Consider the following 7,034-nt stretch of genomic DNA (forward strand, 5'->3'; position numbering starts at 1 on the left):
AACAAGAAGAGTAGAGAGCCGTAGACTCGAATTAGATCACCAACAGCATACAAAGATACCGAGAGCAAAAAACAGAATTTTAGTCGAGAACTAAGTCTCATTCATAAGCATAGAACGTAGGTTAAGAACAAAAATTTGGCAGCAAGGGTTTTACAATAATCTGCTCAGGGCCTCCCCATTTATTCAAGCATTGATGTTGGGGGGAGGATCAGCAGTAATGTTGTTTTCTTTTTGTTTGCTTAGAAAGTGTCGGAACAAATAACTGCAGCACAGAATAAAGAAGCGCTGGGGTGCCGGCGCAAAGCAACCATCCAAGCGCGGGAGGGGACTGTTAATTAAGAAGGGCGCATTCGAACGGAACTATCAAGAACCAACTGACACTTCAGGGGAAAGTATCAATCATAGCCATGCAATCCAGAAGCATCAGAAGCCAGCTGCCTAGAGTAGGCCGGCCAAACTCGGTCGGCATATCATGCGACCAGTTGACTTTGTTTAAAAAATAGAATTTTGAAGAGACCGTAGCATGTCAGGAATAAACGAAGCCAAGTAATGTTAAGTAAACATAACAAGTGCATCAAAGCATAAACAGTTTCATTACTTTTCAATAACAAGGCAAGTAATATCTAGGGAACCAAAAAAGTAGGAAAATGCAGTGAGGAGAGACCAGCCGGAGAAGGTAAAAAATTGACAGGGAAAGTTTTTTTACCAAACACTCGAAGAAATCATACAAAGACGACATGTAAACGCAACGCGAAACAGCACAAAAAAGAAATATGCGAAAACTTGGTGAATAAAAAACGGACAAAAAGTGTATATAAAGCTGGCAGAATTTCTTAGGACCTTACATAAATAAACATTTGTGCCATTTAAAAAGGGAAACAATTTCTATTATAGTATCCATGGGTTGGAATCCCCGAAATCCTTGACTGACTATAAAATGAATACTCAAAGAAAGATGTAAAGCTCTACAATCATCATCAATAGATATATTAAAAGTAGAACTTTACTGTGGCCACGTGTCGCTCTCCTCAGTGTGGATAATCACGCCAAATACTATACATGAATGAGAATCCAAATCCTCCAACTGACTATAAAAGAGATGGTCCAAGAAAGATTACAAGCTCTTTATAATAAAATGATTCTATGGAAAATAACGCCAGAATAGTATAGCATGAATAAGATTGACGTTTGCATGTAGCAGTTTTCGCTTAAACTGTTTGATGCAAATCCTATCTTGGTTACTACTGGGGACAAATTGCATAAATGTGCGTAGCGTCTAACTCCTTACGTGCGGCACTGCCACCCATAATGCGCGTTCAAATTATCTAATGGCTTTACTTGTTGTTTTACTTTGATAAGACTAACAGAGGATTGATGGCTCTGTATGCAGCGAAAAAAATGACAGAGGATAGTACAATAACAGAGATGAGAGTACAATATATCCTATACCAACAGACGTTTAAGTTAGGCTGGATCAGTGTATTTAATATATCCACGCTAAAAGTGGCAAATTCTACTGGATCATGGCTACATGCTATACATGAAAATAAACGAAATCAACATAACATAATAATGAAATCAATTTAAGAGGTTATTGACATATCGCAAGTATAACATAATAAGGGCGACATCTTAATTCAACAACCAAGTGTTTTTTGTAATCATCTATATTTCCATAAAGCACTCATTTATGCACCACTATAGAGTAGCGAATCTTCATAACCTTGGTATACCATACTGCCGAATACGCATTAGGCCACAGTTCCCTGCTAGAAATAAGCGACATGAGTAGTACCACGAAGTATAAGAAACAATCTGAATGTTGCCTATGAGCAGGCCGTCAACTTCCGCTTGCTCTCAAGCCAATATTTCACACTTTCCACCAACTCACGTTCATCATCATCGCCATCAACGAAGCTAGACAAAATGGACAGAAACACAAGGAATCGAAAACAAGTTTCAATATTGCAAGATACCATAGAAGCTTTTTGGGAGATGCAAATCTGGCGAAAACATTATACTTTTTGTGATACTTCATGTTCTTGTTTGATAAGCAAATGTTCATAAGCGTCGGGGTTAAAGGAAAATGCAACAAAATAACTCTAAAAAATGTTAGAAAGTTAAAGCATGAGCAAAGACGGAGTGAGAACTTTGAAGGATAATAAGGATTTTAGTGAAACAACATAACGCAATTTGTCATCTATCTTATGTAAATCACACTCATGCAATCTTCACTTCGTTTGCATGAAGATACTGCAATTTTATGCAATTATGCATGTAAAAGATTAAATATTCAAAGCGCATCAATTTCAGCATTTTCTCACAAAGAATCTGTAAAAAAAATTTCTAGAAGAAATTATGCTGGCACCCATCAGAACATAACATATCTGATGATCATATTTGGCTACTGAGTCCATAACATGAAGTGACTCAATTCAAAACTTGTGCAGTAAAGAATGGAAAAAAGAGGACTTGAATTTCTAAAGATGCAACTTGGCAAGTTGAAAAAATCCATAAGAAAAGTTTTCGAATGTGCAAAAGATTTCGCCTTTGATGAAACTAAAACTTTAAAATAACTATCCCTTTGGTTGTATGAATTTCTAATGGCAACCAACATGGTAATAATTTATCTATAGACTTAGAAGATAATTCCAAGACCATTCAATGCAACCAGCATCGAAAAGTTGAAAAGCATCTAGGGTCAGGTAATATATGTTGATATGGCAGCTGCTGCACTATGCAGAAAATTATCAGTGTCCTAAGTATCTTAATCTAGTATTTAACATCGCATAAAGCAAGAACTTCGCAAATCAGTTACTCCAAAATCGAACATAAAGCAAACAGTAAATAACCTTTTCATCAAAAATTAATTACCACTCCTATGAACTACAATTAATTAGGTTCTACCTTACTGTTGCACAGATACGGCCAATTGCTGTAAGCTTTCCAAGAAAATTTTCCAAGAGAAAAAGCAAACGCAGCGGGATGACGCCAATCATAAATCAACTTGAGATTTGCATCGAGTCTTTGGTAAAATAAGGTAATAAAAAGTGGCAGAGTAGAAAGAAAGAAGGCTGAGAAATAAAAAATGTCATTGGCATTTAGTTCTAATGGCAAACGTCTAAGAACACCTTCTGTAACAAAAGCTATTCAAAATATAAATGCAAACCACAGATACAGGGGGGGGTGAATCAATGCAGGAAATATGAGAAAATTCATTGGCAAGAAACTTTTGTTGTTAATTGTGACCGAACAATTTCATTCCTACGGATATTATATGACTAAGATGGGAAAATAATCAAGTAAATAAATGCCCAACGATGTGAGATTTAGATGACAATCATCCATTTCTTATCACCTTACATAGTATTACCATCTAAGATCAATTTTCGCAAGGTGCTAACAACCAAACGTTCTCTTTACAAACCCCTCAAAAGCCAAATGTGGCTAAGGCTATTATCAGTTTATTACTATCATCTAAAGATTCAATCAAGGATCAGAGGTTTTAAAGAAAATAAACAGTATCAGAGCTTGCTGTTGACAATGGGAAAAGATGGCATAGCATTTAAATGGATATTAGTTCATTTGCAAAACTTCCAGATGATGCAATAACCCAAAACTTGAAAATTTCATAAGCCAAAATTTAGAGCACTAACCTTCAACTCTCTCTTGCGATCGATCACAAAGTCTATATTTGGGCCATAAAGCCGAATATTCAAAACAGAATCAGCAGCACTATCTTCTCTCACAGATACTTTCAGCACTAAAGAAATGAAGACCAAATGTCGTTAATTAGGTTTCGCACTATTAAGTGAACAATATTCACATTAAAATCAAACAAAAGGTCCGATATCCAAATTTAAATAGATAAAAACCCATTGCTGAGCCCACTGTCCTATCAAACAACACAGATTTTTGCATCCCAAATGAGGAATCAAAGGGTAAAAAAAAGAACATATTGAAGCAAAAATTTAGATCTCATTGAAGTCTAAATTATAATTTCCAACTAAAGCATCCTAGAAGTTAAAAAAATAATAGATAAAAACCCATTACTAAGTTCTATGATCTAAAAAATGTAAATTTTTCGCATCCAAAAGCAAGTAATCAAAGCAGGAGAACACTATATTAAAGTAAAAACGTAGATCAAACCAGACTAAGATGAAAGGAAGGGTGTTTTGGGGATCGGAGAGAAAATAAAAATTGAGAATTTTTACCCTGAAGTGAAGGGTTTTGAGGATAGGACTTCATCTACGGTTTTAAGGTTGAATTCGTTTCAGCGGCGCATAGGACCTACTTCTGAGTTGCTCCATTCTTGCAGGTTAACATCGAAAACTTCTAAAAGCTTGCCTACAGAGGGAGAGAAATAGATAAAGAGTTTGGGTGCGAGTGTTAGTAGGACCATTCGGCAGGAAGAACCAGTTCGAGGGGAGGAGGCTGACACAGCATCATCCGCTGCTGCTTCTTTCCCACCACCACTGCTGCATGCTCTGCGCTTTGCACCTGCTGCGGATACTCACATCCTCCTCTCGCACCCTCTCCGATGCCCACGGAGAACCCTCTGATCAGCTCTTAATATAAATATAAAATCTTACTCAAGAACCGCACACGAAAAAACTTACTTAAACCAAGAAGGGAGAGTATCAACACAACATTTAATATCAAAATAGCCTATTCTGATGTGAAAATATGCATGCAAGTACTATAAAATTTCATGCTGTTCAAATTCATTGATGCCAAGCAATAGTTTCGCAAAGGTTTTATTTCGAGAAACAAATGGTATTTTTCATAATCGTATGCATGAGAAGAATATATACTACTTAATTGCTTACGTAAAGAATTAAAACTATGAGAAAGATAATAAGGTGGAAAATTAGAATAGTAGTTATAAAGTAAAGGAAAACCATACAGAGGAAGCTAAGTCATCTGCCTTTAAAGTCTTAGCAAGCCCAAAATCTCCTGCAACATAATTAAAAACGAAAGTGTTATCAAATTGAGGCAGGAAACGAAAAGAATAAGGGTGTTTGGTTCCAGTGCGGAAAACAATTTTCACAAAAAAGAGTTTTCGATGGAAAAAAATGTTGTGTTTTCTGATGTTTGGTTTGTAGGAAAAGAAAATTAAAAAATTAATTTTTTTCGTTTTTATTTTTTATTATATAAAAAAATTCGATGCCCACGAGACCCTTTGATCAGCTCGGCATTTCGTCGAACAGGCGCGGGCAACAGGGAGAAAGCATTGGGGCTCCAGAAAGAGGTCGGAGAGGGTGCCAGGGAGAGGGCGCCGGCGATATATATATATTATATATATATATATATATATATATATATATAATAATATATAATATATATATATATATATATAAAACAAAAAAAAGAGAGAGGGAAAAAAAAAAAAAACCCCTGCTCCCTCCCGCACCGGATGGCGCTCGCGCCGGCTCGGACCGGCGCGCGCCGCGCGCTCCGGGCCTGCTCGCGCCGTGCCCGCGCCGACCCGCGCAGCGCCCTACGCGCACACCGCGCCTCCCCTCTGCTCCCGCAGGCGCCCCGCTCCCACCCGCTCGCGCGCGCGCCGACGAGAGAGCAGCGGAAAACTGGAGAGAGAGGGGGGAAGAGAGAGGGAGAGAACCTGGGAGGGGGGGGAGGGGGAAGAAGAGGGGCGTGCGCACCGCCGGGCGCGGGTCGCGCGCACGTGGGGAGGAGAGAGAGCCGTGTGGCGGGGGATGTTTGGGAGAGAGAGAGAGAGAGAGAGAGAGAGAGGGGCTGGAGGTGGAGAGAGGGGGAGAGAGAGAGTGAGAGAGAGACCCGGGAGGGGGGGGGGGCCCTGCCATATTGGCAGGCACCCCCCCCTCTGTCTGCTCTCTCTCTCTCTCCCTCTGCTCTCTCTCTCTCTCTCTCTCTCTCTCTCTCTCTATGGCCCCCCCTGTCTGCTCTCTCTCTCCCTCTGCTCTCTGCTCTCTCTCTCTCTCTCCCTCTTCCCCCTTTTCTCTCTCTCTCTCTCTCTCTCTCTCTGGCCCGCGCGCAGGTCCCCACGCCTCGCGCTCTCTCTCTCTCTTTCTCTCTTCCTCTCTCTCGAGCGCCGAGAATTGGCCACGTAGGCCAAGCTTATGGGCACCAAGCAGGCCACATGTGACGCCGGCAGGGGAAGGACGACGATGGCCATGGGTATGCTAGGGTAGGCGAGTACGGCGCACGCGCGGAGGCGTACCGTGGCGGCCACCGCAGAGAGAGGCGTTGGGACACGGTGCACACCGGGGAAGCTAGGGCTCCTGCCACACCGTGCGCCCGCGCGTACGGGCAGGGAGCAACGCCCCACATCCCGCGGCGTCAGGAGACAGGGTCCGGGAGACGCGGGTAGGGCGACACGCATCCCTCCCGAGCACCCACGCAACGCGGGGCGAGCGCGGAGCACCCACGCAACGCGGGGCAAGCGGGGGGGCGCCGAGGAAGCGCCACGTAGGCCACAGTAACACTGAGCCTTTAATATATGTATTGATATATAAATATATATATATATATATATATAGAGAGAGAGAGAGAGAGAGAGAGAGAGAGAGAGAGAGAGAGTTGAGCTAGAATACTCTCAAAAGCACCAATGAGGTGGTGCTTTTGAGTTTTTAACCATTGGATGGAGGAATGTAAGGTTGTGATGATGGTAGTAGATGGTGGTAGGTGGAATAGTGTTTGATCCAATGACTATTAGTAATCAAGGAGTAGATCGAAGGGCTAGAAATCTAAAAACACTAATGTGGTGATACTTTTAAAAGTATTCTAGCTCAATTATATATATATATATATATATAGCTAGGCTCCTATACTTTCGAAAGTACGGGGACCTCCGTACTTGTAAGTTGTTTTCGATGATGGGACGTCTGATTCGTCGATCGGTTCCATTAGATATGATCTACACTATTGGAACTATCTAGAAACCAAATTTTATAATTTTTTAACTTCGTTTGCCTAGTGAACAAGTAGCCTAAAAATGAACGGCTGAAAATAAAAATCTCATAAAAAATAATGATAAAGGACTCAAATTTTAA

General features: G+C 40.7%; 1 long non-coding RNA gene across 1 annotated transcript; it reads right to left on the reverse strand.

The window, feature by feature from the left end:
* Nucleotides 1–3,462: 3,462 nt before the first annotated feature.
* On the reverse strand, nucleotides 3,463–5,236 carry LOC109706306. The gene is made up of 3 exons (XR_002215162.1): nucleotides 4,907–5,236; nucleotides 4,215–4,568; nucleotides 3,463–3,763 (listed from the first exon to the last, which is right to left on the reverse strand). It is a non-coding gene; the product is annotated as an uncharacterized LOC109706306 (long non-coding RNA).
* Nucleotides 5,237–7,034: the final 1,798 nt, after the last annotated feature.

Source organism: Ananas comosus, unplaced genomic scaffold, assembly GCF_001540865.1.
Source record: "Ananas comosus cultivar F153 unplaced genomic scaffold, ASM154086v1, whole genome shotgun sequence".
NCBI lineage: Eukaryota > Viridiplantae > Streptophyta > Magnoliopsida > Poales > Bromeliaceae > Ananas > Ananas comosus.